Below are 24,915 nucleotides of genomic sequence, written 5' to 3'. Positions count from 1 at the left end.
GTTAGATTAAGTTAGAATAAGTTAGGTTAAGTTAGAATAAGTTAGATTAAGTTAGAATAAGTTAGAATAAGATAGGTTAAGTTAGCATAAGTTAGTTAAGTTAGAATAAGTTAGATTAAGTTAGAATAAGTTAGGTTAAGTTAGTTAAGTTAGAATAAGTTAGATTAAGTTAGAATAAGTGAATAAGTTAGATTAAGTTAGAATAAGTTAGAATAAGTTAGGTTAAGTTAGAATAAGTTAGATTAAGTTAAATAAGTTAGAATAAGTTAGATTAAGTTAGATTAAGTTAGAATAAGATAGGTTAAGTTAGAATAAGTTAGTTAAGTTAGAATAAGTTAGATTAAGTTAGAATAAGTTAGATTAAGTTAGAATAAGTTAGGTTAAGTTAGGTTAAGTTAGAATAAGTTAGGTTAAGTTAGAATAAGTTAGATTAAGTTAGAATAAGTTAGATTAAGTTAGAATAAGTTAGTTAAGTTAGAATAAGTTAGATTAAGTTAGAATAAGTTAGTTAAGTTAGAATAAGTTAGATTAAGTTAGAATAAGTTAGCTTAAGTTAGAATAAGTTAGAGTAAGATAGGTTAAGTTAGAATAAGTTAGTTAAGTTAGAATAAGTTAGATTAAGTTAGAATAAGTTAGAATAAGTTAGATTAAGTTAGATTAAGTTAGAATAAGTTAGGTTAAGTTAGAATAAGTTAGATTAAGTTAGAATAAGTTAGAATAAGTTAGATTAAGTTAGATTAAGTTAGAATACGTTAGGTTAAGTTAGAATAAGTTAGATTAAGTTAGAATAAGTTAGAATAAGTTAGATTAAGTTAGATTAAGTTAGAATAAGATAGGTTAAGTTAGAATAAGTTAGTTAAGTTAGATTAAGTTAGAATAAGTTAGAATAAGTTAGATTAAGTTAGATTAAGTTAGAATAAGTTAGGTTAAGTTAGAATAAGTTAGATTAAGTTAGAATAAGTTAGATTAAGTTAGAATAAGTTAGGTTAAGTTAGAATAAGTTAGGTTAAGTTAGAATAAGTTAGATTAAGTTAGAATAAGTTAGATTAAGTTAGATTAAGTTAGAATAAGTTAGAATAAGATAGAATAAATTAGAATAAGTTATAATAAGTTAGAGTAAGTTAGATTAAGTTAGAATAAGTTAGATTAAGTTAGAATAAGTTAGAATAAGTTAGGTTAAGTTAGAATAAGTTAGTTAAGTTAGAATAAGTTAGTTAAGTTAGAATAAGTTAGATTAAGTTAGATTAAGTTAGATTAAGTTAGAATAAGTTAGATTAAGTTAGAATAAGTTAGATTAAGTTAGATTAAGTTAGAATAAGTTAGATTAAGTTAGAATAAGTTAGATTAAGTTAGAATAAGTTAGGTTAAGTTAGAATAAGTTAGATTAAGTTAGAATAAGTTAGAATAAGATAGGTTAAGTTAGAATAAGTTAGATTAAGTTAGAATAAGTTAGAATAAGTTAGATTAAGTTAGATTAAGTTAGAATAAGTTAGGTTAAGTTAGAATAAGTTAGATTAAGTTAGAATAAGTTAGAATAAGTTAGAATAAGATAGGTTAAGTTAGAATAAGTTAGTTAAGTTAGAATAAGTTAGATTAAGTTAGAATAAGTTAGGTTAAGTTAGAATGAGTTAGATTAAGTTAGAATAAGTTAGGTTAAGTTAGAATAAGTTAGTTAAGTTAGAATAAGTTAGATTAAGTTAGAATAAGTTAGAATAAGTTAGATTAAGTTAGATTAAGTTAGAATAAGTTAGGTTAAGTTAGAATAAGTTAGATTAAGTTAGAATAAGTTAGAATAAGTTAGATTAAGTTAGATTAAGTTAGAATAAGATAGGTTAAGTTAGAATAAGTTAGTTAAGTTAGAATAAGTTAGATTAAGTTAGAATAAGTTAGATTAAGTTAGAATAAGTTAGAGTAAGTTAGGTTAAGTTAGAATAAGTTAGGTTAAGTTAGAATAAGTTAGATTAAGTTAGAATAAGTTAGGTTAAGTTAGAATAAGTTAGATTAAGTTAGAATAAGTTAGAATAAGATAGGTTAAGTTAGATTAAGTTAGAAATAAGATAGGTTAAGTTAGAATAAGTTAGATTAAGTTAGAATAAGTTAGATTAAGTTAGAATAAGTTAGTTAAGTTGGAATAAGTTAGATTAAGTTAGAATAAGTTAGTTAAGTTAGAATAAGTTAGATTAAGTTAGAATAAGTTAGATTAAGTTAGAATAAGTTAGGTTAAGTTAGAATAAGTTAGAGTAAGATAGGTTAAGTTAGAATAAGTTAGTTAAGTTAGAATAAGTTATTAGAGTAAGATAGGTTAAGTTAGAATAAGTTAGTTAAGTTAGAATAAGTTAGATTAAGTTAGAATAAGTTAGAATAAGTTAGATTAAGTTAGATTAAGTTAGAATAAGTTAGATTAAGTTAGAATAAGTTAGATTAAATTAGATTAAGTTAGAATAAGATAGGTTAAGTTAGAAAAAGATAGAATAAGTATGAATAAGATAGAATAAGTTAGATTAAATACCGCGTACGCTATCCCTACGTTATGGGGATGTGGCCCCCACGGTCGGTAGGGGTGGGTAAGTGGGCGTGGGTCCGTTCGAAAAAACTATAAGTTAGAATAAGTTAGGTTAAGTTAGAATAAGTTAGATTAAGTTAGAATAAGTTAGATTTAGTTAGAATAAGTTAGATTAAGTTAGAATAAGTTAGATTAAGTTAGAATAAGTTAGATTAAGTTAGGTTAAGTTAGAATAAGTTAGATTAAGTTAGAATAAGTTAGGTTAAGTTAGAATAAGTTAGATTAAGTTAGAATAAGTTAGAATAAGATAGGTTAAGTTAGAATAAGTTAGTTAAGTTAGAATAAGTTAGAATAAGTTAGAGTAAGTTAGAATAAGTTAGGTTAAGTTAGAATAAGTTAGATTAAGTTAGATTAAGTTAGAATAAGTTAGGTTAAGTTAGAATAAGTTAGATTAAGTTAGAATAAGTTAGAATAAGTTAGATTAAGTTAGAATAAGTTAGAATAAGATAGGTTAAGTTAGAATAAATTAGTTAAGTTAGAATAAGTTAGATTAAGTTAGAATAAGTTAGAAAAAGTTAGATTAAGTTAGATTAAGTTAGAATAAGTTAGGTTAAGTTAGAATAAGTTAGATTAAGTTAGAATAAGTTAGAATAAGTTAGAATAAGTTAGATTAAGTTAGATTAAGTTAGAATAAGATAGGTTAAGTTAGAATAAGTTAGTTAAGTTAGAATAAGTTAGATTAAGTTAGAATAAGTTAGATTAAGTCAGAATAAGTTAGAACAAGATAGAATAAGTTAAATTAAGTTAGAATAAGATAGAATAAGTTAGATTAAGTTAGAATAAGTTAGTTAAGTTAGAATAAGATAGATTAAGTTAGAATAAGTTAGAATAAGTTAGATTAAGTTAGAATAAGTTAGAATAAGATAGAATAAGTTAGTTAAGTTAGAATAAGTTAGATTAAGTTAGAATAAGTTAGAATAAGTTAGATTAAGTTAGATTAAGTTAGAATAAGTTAGGTTAAGTTAGAATAAGTTAGATTAAGTTAGAATAAGTTAGATTAAGTTAGAATAAGTTAGAATAAGATAGGTTAAGTTAGAATAAGTTAGTTAAGTTAGAATAAGTTAGAGTAAGATAGGTTAAGTTAGAATAAGTTAGATTAAGTTAGAATAAGTTAGATTAAGTTAGAATAAGTTAGAATAAGTTAGGTTAAGTTAGAGTTAGTTAGAATAAGTTAGAATAAGTTATAATAAGTTAGAGTAAGATTAAGTTAGAATAAGTTAGAGTAAGTTAGATTAAGTTAGGTTAAGTTAGAATAAGTTAGATTAAGTTAGATTAAGTTAGAATAAGTTAGAGTAAGATAGGTTAAGTTAGAATAAGTTAGATTAAGTTAGAATAAGATAGATTAAGTTAGAATAAGTTAGAATAAGTTAGGTTAAGTTAGAGTTAGTTAGAATAAGTTAGAATAAGTTATAATAAGTTAGAGTAAGATTAAGTTAGAATAAGTTAGAGTAAGTTAGATTAAGTTAGGTTAAGTTAGAATAAGTTAGATTAAGTTAGAATAAGTTAGGTTAAGTTAGAATAAGTTAGATTAAGTTAGAATAAGTTAGAATAAGTTAGATTAAGTTAGAATAAGTTAGAATAAGTTAGATTAAGTTAGAATAAGTTAGGTTAAGTTAGAATAAGTTAGATTAAGTTAGAATAAGTTAGAATAAGTTAGATTAAGTTAGAATAAGTTAGGTTAAGTTAGAATAAGTTAGAATAAGTTAGAGTAAGTTAGGTTAAGTTAGAATAAGTTAGAATAAGTTAGATTAAGTTAGAATAAGTTAGATTAAATTAGAATAAGATAGGTTAAGTTAGAATAAGTTAGTTAAGTTAGAATAAGTTAGAACAAGTTAGAGTAAGTTAGAGTAAGTTAGAATAAGTTAGAGTTAGTTAGAATAAGTTAGAATAAGTTATAATAAGTTAGAGTAAGTTAGAGTAAGTTAGAATAAGTTAGATTAAGTTAGAATAAGTTAGAATAAGATAGAATAAGTTAGAGTTAGTTAGAATAAGTTAGAATAAGTTAGAATAAGTTAGAGTTAGTTAGAATAAGTTAGAATAAGTTAGATTAAGTTAGAATAAGTTAGATTAAGTTAGAATAAGTTAGATTAAGTTAGAATAAGTTAGATTAAGTTAGAGTAAGTTAGAATAAGTTAGAGTTAGTTAGAATAAGTTAGAATAAGTTAGATTAAGTTAGAATAAGTTAGGTTAAGTTAGAATAAGTTAGATTAAGTTAGAATAAGTTAGTTAAGTTAGAATAAGTTAGATTAAGTAAGAATAAGTTAGAATAAGTTGGATTAAGTTAGATTAAGTTAGAATAAGTTAGGTTAAGTTAGAATAAGTTAGATTAAGTTAGAATAAGTTAGATTAAGTTAGAATAAGTTAGAATAAGATAGGTTAAGTTAGAATAAGTTAGTTAAGTTAGAATAAGTTAGATTAAGTTAGAATAAGTTAGAATAAGTTAGAATAAGTTAGATTAAGTTAGGTTAAGTTAGAATAAGTTAGATTTAGTTAGAATAAGTTAGATTAAGTTAGAATAAGTTAGGTTAAGTTAGAATAAGTTAGATTAAGTTAGAATAAGTTAGAATAAGTTAGAATAAGTTAGAATAAGATAGAATAAGTTAAATTAAGTTAGAATAAGATAGGTTAAGTTAAAAAAAGATAGAATAAGTATGAATAAGATAGAATAAGTTAGATTAAATACCGCGTACGCTATCCCTACGTTATGGGGATGTGGCCCCCACGGTCGGTAGGGGTGGGTAAGTGGGCGTGGGTCCGTTCGAAAAAGTTAGAATAAGTTAGTTAAGTTAGAATAAGTTAGATTAAGTTAGAATAAGTTAGAATAAGTTAGAATAAGTTAGATTAAGTTAGGTTAAGTTAGAATAAGTTAGATTTAGTTAGAATATGTTAGATTAAGTTAGAATAAGTTAGGTTAAGTTAGAATAAGTTAGATTAAGTTAGAATAAGTTAGAATAAGTTAGAATAAGTTAGAATAAGATAGAATAAGTTAAATTAAGTTAGAATAAGATAGGTTAAGTTAAAAAAAGATAGAATAAGTATGAATAAGATAGAATAAGTTAGATTAAATACCGCGTACGCTATCCCTACGTTATGGGGATGTGGCCCCCACGGTCGGTAGGGGTGGGTAAGTGGGCGTGGGTCCGTTCGAAAAAACTATAAGTTAGAATAAGTTAGGTTAAGTTAGAATAAGTTAGAATAAGTTAGGTTAAGTTAGAATAAGTTAGATTAAGTTAGAATAAGTTATATTAAGTTAGAATAAGTTAGATTAAGTTAGAATAAGTTGGAATAAGTTAGAATAAGTTAGGTTAAGTTAGAATAAGTTAGAATAAGTTAGATTAAGTTAGAATAAATTAGAATAAGTTAGATTAAGTTAGAATAAGTTAGAGTAAGTTAGAATAAGTTAGAGTAAGTTAGATTAAGTTAGTATAAGTTAGAATAAGTTAGATTAAGTTAGAATAAGTTAGTTAAGTTAGAATAAGTTAGATTAAGTTAGAATAAGTTAGATTAAGTTAGAATAAGATAGGTGAAGTTAGAATAAGTTAGATTAAGTTAGAATAAGTTAGTTAAGTTAGAATAAGTTAGATTAAGTTAGGTTAAGTTAGATTAAGTTAGAATAAGTTAGATTAAGTTAGAATAAGTTAGAATAAGATAGAATAAGTTAGAGTTAGTTAGAATAAGTTAGAATAAGTTAGAATAAGTTGGAATAAGTTAGAATAAGTTAGGTTAAGTTAGAGTAAGTTAGAATAAGTTAGATTAAGTTAGAATAAGTTAGAATAAGATAGAATAAGTTAGAGTTAGTTAGAATAAGTTAGAATAAGTTAGAATAAGTTAGAGTTAGTTAGAATAAGTTAGAATAATTAGATTAAGTTAGAATAAGTTAGATTAAGTTAGAATAAGTTAGATTAAGTTAGAATAAGTTAGATTAAGTTAGAGTAAGTTAGAATAAGTTAGAGTTAGTTAGAATAAGTTAGAATAAGTTAGATTAAGTTAGAATAAGTTAGGTTAAGTTAGAATAAGTTAGATTAATTTAGAATAAGTTAGGTTAAGTTAGAATAAGTTAGAATAAGTTAGAATAAGTTAGGTTAAGTTAGAATAAGTTAGAGTAAGTTAGATTAAGTTAGAATAAGTTAGAATAAGTTATAATAAGTTAGAGTAAGTTAGAATAAGTTAGATTAAGTTAGAATAAGTTAGAGTAAGTTAGAATAAGTTAGATTAAGTTAGAATAAGTTAGGTTACGTTAGAATAAGTTAGAGTAAGTTAGATTAAGTTAGAATAAGTTAGAGTAAGTTAGGTTAAGTTAAAATAAGTTAGGTTAAGTTAGAATAAGTTAGTTAAGTTAGAATAAGTTAGAATAAGTTATAATAAGTTAGAATAAGTTAGAGTAAGTTAGTTTAAGTTAGAATAAGTTAGAGTAAGTTAGATTAAGTTAGAATAAATTAGAGTAAGTTATATTAAGTTAGAATAAGTTAGATTAAGTTAGAATAAGTTAGGTTAAGTTAGAATAAGTTAGATTAAGTTAGAATAAGTTAGGTTTAGTTAGAATAAGTTAGAGTAAGTTAGATTAAGTTAGAATAAGTTAGAATTAGTTATATTAAGTTGGAATAAGTTACATTAAGTTAGAATAAGTTAGATTAAGTTAGAGTAAGTTAGGTTATGTTAGAATAAGTTAGATTAAGTTAGAATAAGTTAGATTAAGTTAGAATAAGTTAGATTAAGTTAGAATAAGTTAGATTAAAATAGAATAAGTTAGATTAAGTTAGAATAAGTTAGTTAAGTTAGATTAAGTTAGAATAAGTTAGATTAAGTTAGTTAAGTTAGAATAAGTTAGAGTAAGTTAGGTTAAGTTAGAATAAGTTAGAATAAGTTAGAATAAGTTAGATTAAGTTGGGTTAAGTTAGAATAAGTTAGAATAAGTTAGAGTAAGTTAGGTTAAGTTAGAATAAGTTAGGTTAAGTTAGAATAAGTTAGTTAAGTTGGAATAAGTTAGAGTAAGTTGGGTTAAGTTAGAATATGTTAAGATAGAATAAGTTAGATTAAATACCGCGTACGCTATCCCTACGTTATGGGGATGTGGCCCCCGCGGTCGGTAGGGGCGGGTAAGTGGGCGTGGGTCCGTTCGAAAAAACTATATGTTAGAATAAGTTAGAGTAAGTTAGGTTAAGTTAGAATAAGTTAGAGTAAGTTAGATTATGTTAGTATAAGTTAGAATAAGTTCGAATAAGTTAGATTAACGGCCATTTTCATGTAGCTCCGTTAGGCTTTAACTGCCAGTTAACAGAAATTAAATTGCAAATATCTTCTCTCCGGTCAATTTTAACTGAAAAAATTTCAGCAGTTAAGCTCCTATCTGGTATATGGAATATATACGCAAGATGACAGATATGTTCATAATGCGGTTCAAAAGTTCGTTAGCTAACGTAGCACTAACGGAGCTTCATGAAAATGGGGGTAAGTTAGAATAAGTTAGGGTAAGTTAGAATAAGTTAGGTTAAGTTAGAATAAGTTAGGTTAAGTTAGAATAAGTTAGATTAAGTTAGAATAAGTTAGATTAAGTTAGAATAAGTTAGATTAAGTTAGAATTAGTTATATTAAGTTGGAATAAGTTACATTAAGTTAGAATAAGTTAGATTAAGTTAGAGTAAGTTAGGTTAAGTTAGAATAAGTTAGATTAAGTTAGAATAAGTTAGATTAAGTTAGAATAAGTTAGATTAAGTTAGGTTAAGTTAGATTAAGTTAGAATAAGTTAGATTAAGTTAGAATAAGTTAGTTAAGTTAGATTAAGTTAGAATAAGTTAGATTAAGTTAGAATAAGTTAGATTAAGTTAGGTTAAGTTAGATTAAGTTAGAATAAGTTAGATTAAGTTAGAATAAGTTAGTTAAGTTAGATTAAGTTAGAATAAGTTAGATTAAGTTGGGTTAAGTTAGAATAAGTTAGAGTAAGTTAGGTTAAGTTAGGTTAAGTTAGAATAAGTTAGTTAAGTTGGAATAAGTTAGAGTAAGTAGGGTTAAGTTAGAATATGTTAAGATAGAATAAGTTAGATTAAATACCGTGTACGCTATCCCTACGTTATGGGGATGTGGCCCCCGCGGTCGGTAGGGGCGGGTAAGTGGGCGTGGGTCCGTTCGAAAAAACTATATGTTAGAATAAGTTAGAGTAAGTTAGGTTAAGTTAGGTTAAGTTAGAATAAGTTAGAGTAAGTTAGATTATGTTAGTATAAGTTAGAATAAGTTAGAATAAGTTAGATTAAGTTAGAATAAGTTAGATTAAGTTAGAATAAGTTAGGGCAAGTTAGAATAAGTTAGGTTAAGTTAGAATAAGTTAGATTAACGGCCATTTTCATGTAGCTCCGTTAGACTTTAACTCCCAGTTAACAGAAAGTAAAATGGAAATATCTTTTTTCCGGTTAACTTTAACTGAAAAATTTTTAGCAGTTAGGTGTCTAACTGACATATAGAATATATAGGCGGGATGACAGATATGTTTATAGTACGGTTTAAAAGTTCGTTAGCTAACGTAGCACTAACGGAGCTTCCTGAAAATGGGGGTAAGTTAGAATAAGATAGAATACGTTAGGTTAAGTTAGAATAAGTTAGGTTTAGGCAATTTGGATTTATGTGAAGAATATGAACATTTAGAATATCTAATTCATCCTTTGGTAGTGGATTGAATATTTGTGATGACCAATGATATTTTTGGATGTTCAACATCAATGGCCAGTGAAGTTTCGAAGATGGTATATAAACAATACGGCTGAAGATGAATTTTCTAAATTGTGGCTTAGATATTTGTGGAAACGTTGCCAAGGATACAATTTGTATTTCTATAACATCTGCGAATTGAATAAAAAATGTTTTATTACACCAAACTATTGTATCAAAATATTCTATAGCAAATTTTTGGCGAAAATATTTCCATATATTTGTTTTCCTGGCTTAATTTTGTGTTGTCAATAAATGTTTGTTTGGTAAAATCCGTGTAATTTTTGATAGTAACGAAAAAGATGAAAAAGATTCAGAAAAGACAAAAGAAGATCAATAAAATCATGAAATTTATCAAAATTTTATTCAAGACGCATAAAGATGAATATTCATGGATACAAAATTTTGTCCTAACAAGCATCGGAAGACTGCTGTTAATATAAACAACTCTTCATTTGTATATTCAACACTTTTAAGGATCATTAAATGGAATGGAAGATGCCAAAATAAAATTTCCTTCATATTTGTTTTATTGGACTTAGTTCGTTTTTCAACAATTTTTCATCAATGGCTGAGAAGCAACTGCAAAATCTATTGCAATAAACTTGTTGCAAAAACAACTTGTTACTGGAACCATAAATTCATATGAAATTTTTTTTCCAATACCAGTAGGCGATGATTTCGAAATTTGTTACCATGGAAAATTTTTATTTATTTCAAAATGTGTTACCATGGAAAATTTTCATTTATTGTCAATAAGTTTCAAATATTTATTTATTCGGTTCGGAAAATATTTTTGAAAATAATTTAATTCAAGAAAAAAATATTTGGAATTCAAACATGAAAACCCTGAAAAATGAAGATGAACACCGATGTCATTTTTGAATGGACCGAAAATGTTTGTTTGGATCTTTGGTGCAATTTGGAGTTTGAAAATTTTAACACCAATATGAAGTGAAGCTTTTACCTCGGTATCTAAAATGTTGATAGGTTGCTATGGATACAATTTATGTTTCCATAAGAATTTATGGCTCAGTTTACCCATGACCCCGAGATGCTGTTGTACTACATGGTATAATGAAGACGCATGAAGATTAATGTTCCAAATTTTGTCCTAAAAGACATCGGAAGACTAAGTTAAAAATTCCCCCCTAGAAGCTGTCCAATTTATTTATGAAAACCAATGTTAATCCTGTATGTTCAACACCAATGGCTGGCGAAGCTCCTATGTGGATATTCAAAATTTTTGAATGGATGAATTAAATAAGAATGATCCGAAGATTGTGTTGTACTAAACGGTATGTAATCAAGATGAAAATTCAAAATTTTTGTTGGCATGATTACAAAATTTTGTCCTTACAGACATCGGAAAATAAGTTAAAAACGCCCACCCTAGAGGATGTCTAATTTATTTACTGCTTTTAAAATACATACATATATTGAAAAGCAAAATATGAAAATTCATTTTTTTAATAAACAATTGCCGATCAAAGATGTCTGTGTTCTATATTTCATTGCAAACAAAGCTTCCTTTGTATATTCAACACTTTTAAGGATCATTAAATGGAATGGAAGATGCCAAAATAAAATTTCCTTAATTTTTGTTTCATTGGACCTAGTTCGTTTTTCAACAATTTTTCGTCAATGGCTGAGAAGCAATTGCAAAATCTATTCCAATAAACTTGTTGCAAAAACAACTTGTTAGTGGAACCAAAAATTCATATGAAAAAAGTTTTTTCCAATACCAGTAGGCGATGATTTCAAAATTTGTTACCTAGGAAATTTTTCATTTATTCTCAATCAGTTTCAATTATTCAATTGTTCAAAACGGTTCTATTCAAATAGTGCGCCGGAAAATACAATTTTTTTTAAGAATTAAAATGAAAACATTTTCCCTGAATGGATTACGCAAATAGAAGCCCCTTTTATTAAAGATGACCAAGGCAACGCTATAATTTCAACTCTAATGGACCGAAAATCTTCTGAATTCATTTGAAATGGGAATTGTTTGAATTTTCTTTGGTGTTCCATAGCAATTTGGATTTATGTGAAGAAAACGAACATATAGGAAATCTAAGTCATCCTAAGTTAGTGGAGTGAATATTTGTGATGACCAATGATAAGTTTGGATGTTGAACACAAATGGCCAGTGAAGTTTCCATTTGGATATCGAAAATTTTGAAACGTTGCTATGGATACTATTTATGTTTCCATAACAATATGTGCTGCAATCAACCTACGGAATAAAGAATGTACGGGATAAAGTATGATTAGAAGATGCTCTTTTGTTAGATGGTATATAATCAAGACGTATGTATTCAAAATTGTGGCTGAGATATTTGTGGAAGCGTTGCCATGGATACATTTTGTATTTTCACAACTATTGCTAATGGTTTAAAGAATGACCGGCATAACACTGTTTTATTAAACCAAAATAGTGGAGAAGAATATTCTATAGCAAAACTTTGGCGGACATACATATTTTCCATTTATTTGTTTTTCTGGCTTAATTTTGTGATTGTCAATAAATGTTTGCAAACTAAATTTTGTGTCTTTGTTTTGGATATTCCGTGTAACAAAAAAAAAAACAAACGAAGATCATTAAAATCATGAAATGTATTCCAAAATTTTATTCAAGAAGCATGAAGATGAGTATTCAAAATTTCTTTGCTGTTTCCATAGCAATTTGGATTTATGTGAAGAATATGATCATTTAGAAAATCTAAGTCATCCTTTGTTAGTGGAGTGAATATTTGTGATGACCAATGATAATTTTGGACGTTCAACATCAATGGCCAGTGAAGTTTCGATTTGGATATCGAAATTTTTGAAACGTTGCTATGGATACTATTTATGTTTCCATAACAATTTATGCTGCAATCGACCGACGGAATAAAAAATAGTTAGAGACCTAAGCATTATAGAATGCTTAGAAGATGCTCCTTTAGTTGACGGTATATAAACAATACGTCTGAAGATGAATATTCTAAATTGTGGCTTAGATATTTGTGGAAACGTTGCCATGGATAAAATTTGTATTTCTATAAGAACTGCGAACTGAATAAAAAATGTTTTATTACACCAAACTATTGTACCAAAATATTCTATAGCAAATTTTTGGCGGAAATATTTCCATATATTTGTTTTCCTGGCTTAATTTTGTGTTGTCAATAAATGTTTGTTTTTTAAAATCCGTGTAATTTTTGATAGTAATGAAACAGATTCAGAAAAGACAAAAGAAGATCAATAAAATCATGAAATTTATCAAAATTTTATTCAAGACGCATAAAGATGAATATTCAAAATTTTAGTTGCCATGGATACAAAATTTTGTCCTAACAAGCATCGGAAGACTAAGTTAAAGACTTCGCCTAGAGACTGTCCAATTTATTTGCTGCTGTTAATATACATACATACATATGTATATTGAAAAGCACAATATGAAAATTAATTTTTTTAATAAATAATTGCCCATCTAAGAATTCTGTGTTCTGTATGGCTTTGCAAACAACTCTTCATTTGTATATTCAACACTTTTAAGGATCATTAAATGGAATGGAAGATGCCAAAATAAAATTTCCTTAATTTTTGTTTTATTGGACTTAGTTCGTTTTTCAACAATTTTTCATCAAAGGCTGAGAAGCAACTGCAAAATCTATTGCAATAAACTTGTTGCAAAAACAACTTGTTACTGGAACCATAAATTCATATGAAAACTTTTTTTTCCAATACCAGTAGGCGATGATTTCAAAATTTGTTACCATGGAAAATTTTTATTTATTTCAAAATGTGTTACCATGGAAAATTTGCATTTATTGTCAATAAGTTTCAAATATTTATTTATTCGGTTCGGAAAATATTTTTGAAAATAATTTAATTCAAGAATTCAAACATGAAAACCCTGAAAAATGAAGATGACCACCGATGTAATTTTTGAATGGACCGAAAATGTTTGTTTGGATCTTTGGTGCAATTTGGAGTTTGAAAATTTTAACACCAATGTGAAGTGAAGCTTTTATCTCGGTATCTAAAATGTTGATACGTTGCTATGGATACAATTTATGTTTCCATAAAAATTTATGGCTCAGTTTACCCATGACCCCGAGATGCTGTTGTACTACATGGTATAATGAAGACGCATGAAGATTAATGTTCCAAATTTTGTCCTAAAAGACATCGGAAGACTAAGTTAAAAATTCCCCCCTAGAAGCTGTCCAATTTATTTATGAAAACCAATGTTAATCCTGTATGTTCAACACCAATGGCTGGCGAAGCTCCTATGTGGATATTCAAAATTTTTGAATAGATGAATTAAATAAGAATGATCCGAAGATTGTGTTTTACTAGACGGTATGTAATCAAGATGAAAATTCAAAATTTTTGTTGACATGGTTACAAAATTTTGTCCTTACAGACATCGGAAAACAAGTTTAAAAAAATATGAAAATTCATTTTTTTAATAAACAATTGCCGATCTAAGATGTCTGTGTTCTGTATTTCATTGCAAACAACGCTTCTTTTGTATATTCAACACTTTTAAGGATCATGAAATGGAATGGAAGATGCCAAAATAAAATTTCCTTAATTTTTGTTTTGTTGGACTTAGTTCGTTTTTCAACAATTTTTCGTCAATGGCTGTGAAGTAATTGCAAAATCTATTCCAATAAACTTGTTGCAAAAACAACTTGTTAGTGGAACCAAAAATTCATATGAAAAAATTTTTTTCCAATACCAGTAGGCGATGATTTCAAAATTTGTTACCTAGGAAATTTTTCATTTATTTTCAATCAGTTTCAATTATTCAAAACGGTTCTATTCAAATAGTGCGCCGGAAAAAAAAACAATTTTTGTTTTAAGAATTCAATTGAAAACATTTCCCCTGAATGGATTACGCAAATAGAAGCCCATTTTATTAAAGATGACCAAGGCAACGCTATAATTTCAACTATAATGGACCGAAAATCTTCTTTGAATTTTCTTTGGTGTTCCATAGCAATTTGGATTTGGATTTATGTGAAGAAAACGAACATATAGAAAATCTAAGTCATCCTAAGTTAGTGGAGTGAATATTTGTGATGACCAATGATAAGTTTGGATGTTGAACACCAATGGCCAGTGAAGTTTCCATTTGGATACCGAAAATTTTGAAACGTTGCTATGGATACTATTTATGTTTCCATAACAATATGTGCTGCAATCAACCTACGGAATAAAGAATGTACGGGATGAAGAATGATTAGAAGATGCTCCTTTAGTAGATGATATATAATCAAGACGTATGTATTCAATATTGTGGCTGAGACATTTGTGGAAACGTTGCCATGGATACATATTGTATTTTCACAAGAATTGCTAATGGATTAAAGAATAATCGGCATTAAACTGTTTTATTAAACCAAAATATTGGAGAAGAATATTCTATAGCAAAAATTTGGCGGACATATTTTCCATTTATTTGTTTTCCTGACTTAATTTTGTGTTAATAAATGTTTGCAAAATAAATGTTGTGGCTTTTGTTTTGGATAATCCGTTTAATTTTGAAATTTTATTGCAAATATAATTGCATCGACTGAGATCAATATATCGTATTTTCTATGTTAAAAAAGATATGAATCCCCGATTAATCCATATTTGAATATAACGTAACGAATGAATAAAAAGGAATATTAAATTGAGATGAGAATTTTAAATTGGATTAGGGTACGATTGAAGATGGTACTTAAAATGTAAATCGAAAGAAAGAAGAAAAATGTGGAGACCCCAATTTTTCTGAAATCTACTAATGGGAAACTATAATCCAATTGTTTTTTTTTTACTATATTATATATGGGATAAAAATGCTTACAACAATAGGAACGTTTTCTGAAACATACATACATACATATGTCCAAAGCATTACTGCGACATAAAAAATGATGAATGAAAACTCATTTGGTATTCAGTGAAGATTTAGGGAATTGCCTTAGCATAGAGAATAAAAACATCATTCGTATTAAAAAAACGATTTAATTCACTTCAAATCATATAACTCAATCTATTCAATTCAACTGGATTCCGATTCATTTCGGATCAGGTGAGTTCAATGAAATTAATTTATATCAAATTAATTTAGAACTTAAATGAATGCTAGGTTAAGATAAAAAAGGAATAATTTGGTCTACATACAGAAAATCTAGATTGAGATAGTTAAGTTAAGTACGAATAAGTTAGGTTAGGTTAGAATAAGTTATAGGCTAAGTTAAAAAAAATTATAATAAGTCAGGTTAAGTTAGAGTAAGTTATAGGCTAAGTTAGAATAAGCTAGGTTAAGTTAGAATAAGTTAGGTTAAGCTATATAAGATAGAATAAGTATGAATAAAATAGAATAAGTTGGATTAAATACCGCGTACGCTATCCCTACGTAATGGGGATGTAGCCCCCGCTGTCGGTAGGGGCGGGTAAGTGGGCGTGGGTCCGTTCGAAAAAAACTATTTGAAGATGTTAGAACAAGATAGGATAAGTTAGAATAATTTAGGTTAAATTAGAGTAAGTTAGGTTAAGTAAGAATATGTTAGGTTAAGTTAGAATAAGTTAGGTTAAGGTAGAATAAGATAGGTTAAGTTAGAATAAGATAGGTTAAGTTAGAGTAAGATAGGATAAGTTAGAGTAAGTTAGGTTAAGTTAGAGTAAGTTAGGTTAAGTTAGAGTAAGTTAGGTTAAGTTAGAATAAGTTAGGTTAAGTTAGAATAAGTTAGGTTAAGTTAGAGTAAGTTAGGTTAAGTTAGAATAAGTTAGATTAAGGTAGAATAAGATAGGTTAAGTTAGAATAAGTTAGGTTAAGTTAGAATAAGGTAAGTTAAGTAAGAATAAGTTAGGTTAAGTTAGAATAAGTTAGGTTAAGTTAGAATAAGTTAGGTTAAGGTAGAATAAGAAAAGTTAAGTTAAGTTAGAATAAGTTAGGTTAAGTTAGAATAAGTTAGGTTAAGTTAGAATAAGTTAGAATAAGATAGAATAAGTTAGACTAAGTTAGAAAAAGTTAGTTTAAGTTAGAATAAGTTAGATTAAGTTAGAATAAGTTAGATTAAGTTAGAATAAGTTAGAATAAGTTAGAATAAGATAGAATAAGTTAGATTAAGTTAGAATAAGTTAGATTAAGTTAGAATAAGTTAGATTAAGTTAGAATAAGTTAGATTAAGCTAGAGTAAGTTAGATTAAGTTAGAATAGGTTAGATTAAGTTAGAATAAGTTAGAATAAGTTAGAATAAGATAGATTAAGTTAGAGTAAGATAGAATACGTTAGATTAAGTTAGAATAAGTTAGATTAAGCTAGAATAAGTTAGATTAAGTTAGAATAAGTTAGGCTAAGTTAGAATAAGTTAGATTAAGTTAGGTTAAGTTAGAATAAGTTAGATTAAGATAGGTTAAGTTAGATTAAGTTAGAATAAGTTAGATTAAGTTAGAATAAGTTAGATTAAGTTAGAATAAGTTAGATTAAGTTAGAATAAGTTAGGTTAAGTTAGAATAAGTTAGAATAAGTTAGGTTAAGTTAGAATAAGTTAGATTAAGATAGGTTAAGTTAGATTAAGTTAGAATAAGTTAGATTAAGTTAGAATAAGTTAGATTAAGTTAGAATAAGTTAGATTAAGTTAGAATAAGTTAGATTAAGTTAGAATAAGTTAGGTTAAGTTAGAATAAGTTAGAATAAGTTAGGTTAAGTTAGAATAAGTTAGATTAAGATAGGTTAAGTTAGATTAAGTTAGAATAAGTTAGATTAAGTTAGAATAAGTTAGATTAAGTTAGAATAAGTTAGATTAATTTAGAATAAGTTAGATTAAGTTGGAATAAGTTAGATTAAGTTAGAATAAGTTAGATTAAGTTAGATTAAGTTAGAATAAGTTAGATTAAGTTAGAATAAGTTAGGTTAAGTTAGAATAAGTTAGAATAAGTTAGGTTAAGTTAGAATAAGTTAGATTAAGATAGGTTAAGTTAGATTAAGTTAGAATAAGTTAGATTAAGTTAGAATAAGTTAGGTTAAGTTAGAATAAGTTAGAATAAGATAGGTTAAGTTAGAATAAGTAAGTTAAGTTAGAATAAGTTAGATTAAGTTAGAATAAGTTAGGTTAAGTTAGAATAAGTTAGATTAAGTTAGAATAAGTTAGAATAAGATAGGTTAAGGTAGAATAAGTTAGTTAAGTTAGAATAAGTTAGATTAAGTTAGAATAAGTTAGAATAAGTTAGATTAAGTTAGATTAAGTTAGAATAAGTTAGGTTAAGTTAGAATAAGTTAGAATAAGTTAGATTAAGTAAGAATAAGTTAGATTAAGTTAGAATAAGATAGGTTAAGTTAGAATAAGTTAGAACAAGTTAGAGTAAGTTAGAGTAAGTTAGAATAAGTTAGAGTTAGTTAGAATAAGTTAGAATAAGTTAGATTAAGTAAGAATAAGATAGAATAAGTTAGATTAAGTTAGAATAAGTTAGTTGAGTTAGAAAAAGTTGGAGTAAGTTAGTTTGAGTTAGAATAAGATAGAATAAGTTAGATTAAATACCGCGTCCGCTGTCCCTACGTTATGGGGATGTGGCCCCCGCGGTCGGTAGGGGTGGGTAAGTGGGCGTGGGTCCGTTCGAAAAAACTATAAGTTAGAGTAAGTTAGGTTAAGTTAGAATAAGTTAGATTAAGTTAGAATAAGATAGAATAAGTTAGATTAAGTTAGAATAAGTTAGAGTAAGTTAGATTAGTTAGTATAAGTTAGAATAAGTTAGAATAAGTTAGAGTAAGTTAGATTAAGTTAGATTAAGTTAGAATAAGTTATAATAAGTTAGAATAAGTTAGATTAAGTTAGATTAAGTTAGAATAAGTTATAATAAGTTAGATTAAGTTAGATTAAGTTAGTATAAGTTAGAGTAAGTTAGATTAAGTTAGTATAAGTTAGAATAAGTTAAATAAATTTAGAATAAGATAGGTTAAGTTAGAATAAGTTAGTTAAGTTAGAATAAGTTAGATTAAGTTAGAATAAGTTAGATTAAGTTAAATTAAGTTAGAATAAGTTATAATAAGTTAGAATAAGTTAGAGTAAGTTAGATTAAGTTAGAATAAGTTAGATTAAGTTAGAATAAGTTAGATTAAGTTAGATTAAGTTAGAATAAGTTATAATAAGTTAGAATAAGTTAGAGTAAGTTAGATTAAGTTAGAATAAGTTAGGTTAAGTTAGAATAAGTTTGATTAAGTTAGAATAAGTTAGAATAAGTTAGATTAAGTTAGATTAAGTTAGAATAAGATAGGTTAAGTTAGAATAAGTTAGTTAAGTTAGAATAAGTTAGATTAAGTTAGAATAAGTTAGAATAAGTTAGATTAAGTTAGAATAAGTTAGATTAAGTTAGAATAATTTAGAATAAGTTAGATTAAGTTAGAATAAGTTAGGTTAAGTTAGAATAAGTTAGATTAAGTTAGAATAAGTTAGGTTAAGTTAGAATAAGCTAGATTAAGTTAGAATAAGTTAGATTAAGTTAGAATAAGATAGGTTAAGTTAGAATAAGTTAGTTAAGTTAGAATAAGTTAGAACAAGTTAGAGTAAGTTAGAGTAAGTTAGAATAAGTTAGAGTTAGTTAGAATAAGTTAGAATAAGTTATAATAAGTTAGAGTAAGTTAGATTAAGTTAGAATAAGTTAGAGTAAGTTAGATTAAGTTAGAATAAGTTAGGTTAAGTTAGAATAAGTTAGATTAAGTTAGAATAAGTTAGGTTAAGTTAGAATAAGTTAGAATAAGTTAGGTTAAGTTAGAATAAGTTAGATTAAGTTAGAATAAGTTAGATTAAGTTAGAATAAGTTAGATTAAGTTAGAATAAGGTAGGTTAAGTTAGAATTAGTTAGATTAAGTTAGAATAAGTTAGATTAAGTTAGAATAAGTTAGGTTAAGTTAGAATAAGTTAGATTAAGTTAGAATAAGTTAGATTAAGTTAGAATAAGTTAGATTAAGTTAGAATAAGTTAGGTTAAGTTAGATTAAGTTAGAATGAGTTAGAGAAAGTTAGATTAAGTTAGAATAAGTTAGGTTAAGTTAGAATAAGTTAGATTAAGTTAGAAGAAGTTAGATTAAGTTAGATTAAGTTAGAATAAGTTAGATTAAGTTAGAATAAGTTAGATTAAGTTAGAATAAGTTAGGTTAAGTTAGAATAAGTTAGAATAAGTTAGAACAAGTTAGAGTAAGTAAGAGTAAGTTAGAATAAGTTAGAGTTAGTTAGAATAAGTTAGAATAAGTTAGATTAAGTTAGAATAAGTTAGATTAAGTTAGAATAAGTTAAGTTAAGTTAGAATAAGTTTGATTAAGTTAGAATAAGTTAGAGTAAGTTAGATTAAGTTAGAATAAGTTAGGTTTAGTTAGAATAAGTTAGATTAAGTTAGAATAAGTTAGAATAAGTTAGATTAAGTTAGAATAAGTTAGATTAAGTTCGAATAAGTTAGAATAAGATAGAATAAATTAGATTAAGTTAGAATAAGTTAGATTAAGTTAGAATAAGTTAGGTTAAGTTAGAATAAGTTAGATTAAGTTAGAATAAGTTAGGTTTAGTTAGAATAAGTTAGATTAAGTTAGAATAAGTTAGATTAAGTTAGAATAAGTTAGGTTTAGTTAGAATAAGTTAGATTAAGTTAGAATAAGTTAGAACAGGTTAGAGTAAGTTAGAGTAAGTTAGAATAAGTTAGAGTTAGTTAGAATAAGTTAGAATAAGTTAGATTAAGTTAGAATAAGTTAGATTAAGTTAGAATAAGTTAGATTAAGTTAGAATAAGTTAGATTAAGTTAGAATAAGTTAGATTAAGTTAGAATAAGTTAGGTTTAGTTAGAATAAGTTAGATTAAGTTAGAATAAGTTAGAGTAAGTTAGATTAAATACCGCGTACGCTATCCCTACGTTATGGGGATGTGGCCCCCACGGTCGGTAGGGGTGGGTAAGTGGGCGTGGGTCCGTTCGAAAAAACTATAAGTTAGAATAAGTTAGAATAAGTTAGGTTAAGTTAGAATAAGTTAGATTAAGTTAGAATAAGTTAGATTAAGTTAGAATAAGTTAGATTAAGTTAGAATAAGTTAGGTTAAGTTAGAATAATTTAGAATAAGTTAGGTTAAGTTAGAATAAGCTAGGTTAAGTTAGAATAAGTTAGATTAAGTTAGAATAAGTTAGAATAAGTTAGGTTAAGTTAGAATAAGTTAAATTAAGTTAGAATAAGTTAGATTAAGTTAGAATAAGTTAGATTAAGTTAGAATAAATTAGATTAAGTTAGAATAAGTTAGATTAAGTTAGAATAAGTTAGGTTAAGTTAGAATAAGTTAGATTAAGTTAGAATAAGTTAGAATAAGTTATAATAAGTTAGAGTAAGTTAGATTAAGTTAGAATAAGTTAGAGTAAGTTAGATTAAGTTAGAATAAGTTAAGTTAAGTTAGAATAAGTTAGATTAAGTTAGATTAAGTTAGAATAAGTTAGATTAAGTTAGAATAAGTTAGATTAAGTTAGGTTAAGTTAGATTAAGTTAGAATAAGTTAGATTAAGTTAGAATAAGTTAGTTAAGTTAGATTAAGTTAGAATAAGTTAGATTAAGTTAGAATAAGTTAGGTTAAGTTAGAATAAGTTAGTTAAGTTGGAATAAGTTAGAGTAAGTTGGGTTAAGTTAGAATAAGATAGGTTAAGTTAGAAAAAGATACAATAAGTATGAATAAGATAGAATAAGTTAGATTAAATACCGCGTACGCTATCCCTACGTTATGGGGATGTGGCCCCCGCGGTCGGTAGGGGCGGGTAAGTGGGCGTGGGTCCGTTCGAAAAAACTATATGTTAGAATAAGTTAGAGTAAGTTAGGTTAAGTTAGAATAAGTTAGAGTAAGTTAGGTTATGTTAGTGTAAGTTAGAATAAGTTAGATTAAGTTAGAATAAGTTAGATTAAGTTAGAATAAGTTAGGGTAAGTTAGAATAAGTTAGGTTAAGTTAGAATAAGTTAGATTAAGTTAGAATAAGATAGAATACGTTAGGTTAAGTTAGAATAAGTTAGGTTAAGTTAGAATAAGATAGATTAAGTTAGAATAAGAGAGGTTTCGATTCGCAAAAAATATGTTGCCTTGGTGTTACCCTACTTTCAAAATTTGTTACCTATTAAAATTTTCATTAATTTTCAATCAGTTTCAATTATAGATTTATTCAAGATGGTTTTATTCAAAAAGCGCGCCTAAAAATATGTTTTAAAACAATTCAATTGAAAAAAATATTTTCCCTGAATGGATTCCGCAAATAGAAACTGCTTAAATTTAAGATGACCAACGCAACACTATAATTTCAACTCTAAAGGACAGAAAATCTTCTGAACTCATCTGAAATGGGAATTGTTTGAATTTTCTTTGCTGTTTCCATAGCAATGTGGATTTATGTGAAGAATATGAACATTTAGAAAATCTAAGTCATCCTTTGGTAGTGGATTGAATATTTGTGATGACCAATGATAATTTTGGATGTTCAACATCAATGGCCAGTGAAGTTTCGAATTAGATATCGAAAATTTTGAAACGTTGCTATGGATACTATTTATGTTTCCATAACAATTTATGCTGCAATCGACCGACGGCAGCATAAGATGCTCCTTTAGTAGATGGTATATAAACAATACGGCTGAAGATGAATTTTCTAAATTGTTGCTTAGATATTTATGGAAACGTTGCCAAGGATACAATTTGTATTTCTATAACATCTGCGAATTGAATAAAAAATGTTTTATTACACCAAACTATTGTATCAAAATATTCTATAGCAAATTTTTGGCGAAAATATTTCCATATATTTGTTTTCCTGGCTTAATTTTGTGTTGTCAATAAATGTTTGTTTGGTAAAATCCGTGTAATTTAGATAGTAACGAAAAAGATGAAAAAGATTCAGAAAAGGCAAAAGAAGATCAATAAAATCATGAAATTTATCAAAATTTTATTCAAGACGCATAAAGATGAATATTCATGGATACAAAATTTTGTCCTAACAAGCATCGGAAGACTGCTGTTAATATAAACAACTCTTCATTTGTATATTCAACACTTTTAAGGATCATTAAATGGAATGGAAGATGCCAAAATAAAATTTCCTTAATTTTTGTTTTATTGGACTTAGTCGTTTTTCAACAATTTTTCATCAATGGATGAGAAGCAAGTGCAAAATCTATTCCAATAAACTTGTTGCAAAAACAACTTGTTACTGGAACCATAAATTCATATGAAATTTTTTTTCCAATACCAGTAGGCGATGATTTCGAAATTTGTTACCATGGAAAATTTTTATTTATTTCAAAATGTGTTACCATGGAAAATTTTCATCCTCAATAAGTTTCAATTATTTATTTATTCAACAAAAATTTTAAAAATAATTTAATGCAAGAAAAAAATATTTGTTTGAAATTCAAACATGAAAACCCTGAAAAATGAAGATGACCACCAATGTAATTTTTGAATGGACCGAAAATGTTTGTTTGGATCTTGGGTGCAATTTGGAGTTTGAAAATTTTAACACCAATATGAAGTGAAGCTTTTACCTCGGTATCTAAAATGTTGATACGTTGCTATGGATACAATTTATGTTTCCATAAGAATTTATGGCTCAGTTTACCCATGACCCCGAGATGCTGTTGTACTACATGGTATAATGAAGACGCATGAAGATGAATGTTCCAAATTTTGTCCTAAAAGACATCGGAAGACTAAGTTAAAAATTCTCGCATAGAAGCTGTCCAATTTATTTATGAAAACCAATGGTAATCCTGTATGTTCAACACCAATGGCTGGCGAAGCTCCTATGTGGATATTCAAAATTTTTGAATGGATGAATTAAATAAGAATGATCCGAAGATTGTGTTGTACTAAACGGTATGAAAATTCAAAATTTTTGTTGGCATGATTACAAAATTTTGTCCTTACAGACATCGGAAAATAAGTTAAAAACGCCCACCCTAGAGGATGTCCAATTTATTTACTGCTTTTAAAATACATACATATATTGAAAAGCAAAATATGAAAATTCATTTTTTTAATAAACAATTGCCGATCAAAGATGTCTGTGTTCTGTATTTCATTGCAAACAACGCTTCCTTTGTATATTCAACACTTTTAAGGATCATTAAATGGAATGGAAGATGCCAAAATAAAATTTCCTTAATTTTTGTTTCATTGGACCTAGTTCGTTTTTCAACAATTTTTCGTCAATGGCTGAGAAGCAATTGCAAAATCTATTCCAATAAACTTGTTGCAAAAACAACTTGTTAGTGGAACCAAAAATTCATATGAAAAAATTTTTTTCCAATACCAGTAGGCGATGATTTCAAAATTTGTTACCTAGGAAATTTTTCATTTATTTTCAATCAGTTTCAATTATTGAATTGTTCAAAACGGTTCTATTCAAGTTGTGCGCCGGAAAATATTTTTTTTTTAAGAATTCAATTGAAAACTTCCCTGAATGGATTACGCAAATAGAAGCCCCTTTTATTAAAGATGACCATGGCAACGCTATAATTTCAACTCTAATGGACCGAAAATCTTCTGAATTCATTTGAAATGGGAATTGTTTGAATTTTCTTTGGTGTTCCATAGCAATTTGGATTTATGTGAAGAAAACGAACATATAGGAAATCTAAGTCATCCTAAGTTAGTGGAGTGAATATTTGTGATGACCAATGATAAGTTTGGATGTTGAACACAAATGGCCAGTGAAGTTTCCATTTGGATATCGAAAATTTTGAAACGTTGCTATGGATACTATTTATGTTTCCATAACAATATGTGCTGCAATCAACCTACGGAATAAAGAATGTACGGGATAAAGTATGATTAGAAGATGCTCTTTTGTTAGATGGTATATAATCAAGACGTATGTATTCAAAATTGTGGCTGAGATATTTGTGGAAGCGTTGCCATGGATACATTTTGTATTTTCACAACTATTGCTAATGGTTTAAAGAATGACCGGCATAACACTGTTTTATTAAACCAAAATAGTGGAGAAGAATATTCTATAGCAAAACTTTGGCGGACATACATATTTTCCATTTATTTGTTTTTCTGGCTTAATTTTGTGATTGTCAATAAATGTTTGCAAACTAAATTTTGTGTCTTTGTTTTGGATATTCCGTGTAACAAAAAAAAAACAAACGAAGATCATTAAAATCATGAAATGTATTCCAAAATTTTATTCAAGAAGCATGAAGATGAGTATTCAAAATTTCTTTGCTGTTTCCATAGCAATTTGGATTTATGTGAAGAATATGATCATTTAGAAAATCTAAGTCATCCTTTGTTAGTGGAGTGAATATTTGTGATGACCAATGATAATTTTGGACGTTCAACATCAATGGCCAGTGAAGTTTCGATTTGGATATCGAAATTTTTGAAACGTTGCTATGGATACTATTTATGTTTCCATAACAATTTATGCTGCAATCGACCGACGGAATAAAAAATAGTTAGAGACCTAAGCATTATAGAATGCTTAGAAGATGCTCCTTTAGTTGATGGTATATAAACAATACGTCTGAAGATGAATATTCTAAATTGTGGCTTAGATATTTGTGGAAACGTTGCCATGGATAAAATTTGTATTTCTATAAGAACTGCGAATTGAATAAAAAATGTTTTATTACACCAAACTATTGTACCAAAATATTCT

The 24,915-nt window shown here is 26.6% G+C and overlaps 3 long non-coding RNA genes across 3 annotated transcripts; all 3 read left to right on the top strand.

The window, feature by feature from the left end:
* Positions 1–10,031: 10,031 nt before the first annotated feature.
* LOC142240804 (uncharacterized) lies at positions 10,032–11,806 on the top strand. Its single transcript, XR_012723395.1, has 2 exons — positions 10,032–10,560; positions 10,625–11,806. It is a non-coding gene; the product is annotated as an uncharacterized LOC142240804 (long non-coding RNA).
* Positions 11,807–13,013: 1,207 nt separating this feature from the next.
* Positions 13,014–14,797, top strand: LOC142240805 (uncharacterized). Its single transcript, XR_012723396.1, has 2 exons — positions 13,014–13,612; positions 13,677–14,797. It is a non-coding gene; the product is annotated as an uncharacterized LOC142240805 (long non-coding RNA).
* Positions 14,798–22,572: 7,775 nt separating this feature from the next.
* LOC142239224 (uncharacterized) lies at positions 22,573–24,354 on the top strand. Its single transcript, XR_012722962.1, has 2 exons — positions 22,573–23,123; positions 23,177–24,354. It is a non-coding gene; the product is annotated as an uncharacterized LOC142239224 (long non-coding RNA).
* The last annotated feature ends 561 nt before the right edge of the window (positions 24,355–24,915 follow it).

This window comes from Haematobia irritans, chromosome 5, assembly GCF_050003625.1.
Source record: "Haematobia irritans isolate KBUSLIRL chromosome 5, ASM5000362v1, whole genome shotgun sequence".
NCBI classification, from domain to species: Eukaryota; Metazoa; Arthropoda; class Insecta; order Diptera; family Muscidae; genus Haematobia; species Haematobia irritans.
The sequence above is the reverse complement of the archived record's forward strand: the minus strand, read 5'-3'. Positions and strand labels throughout refer to the sequence as shown.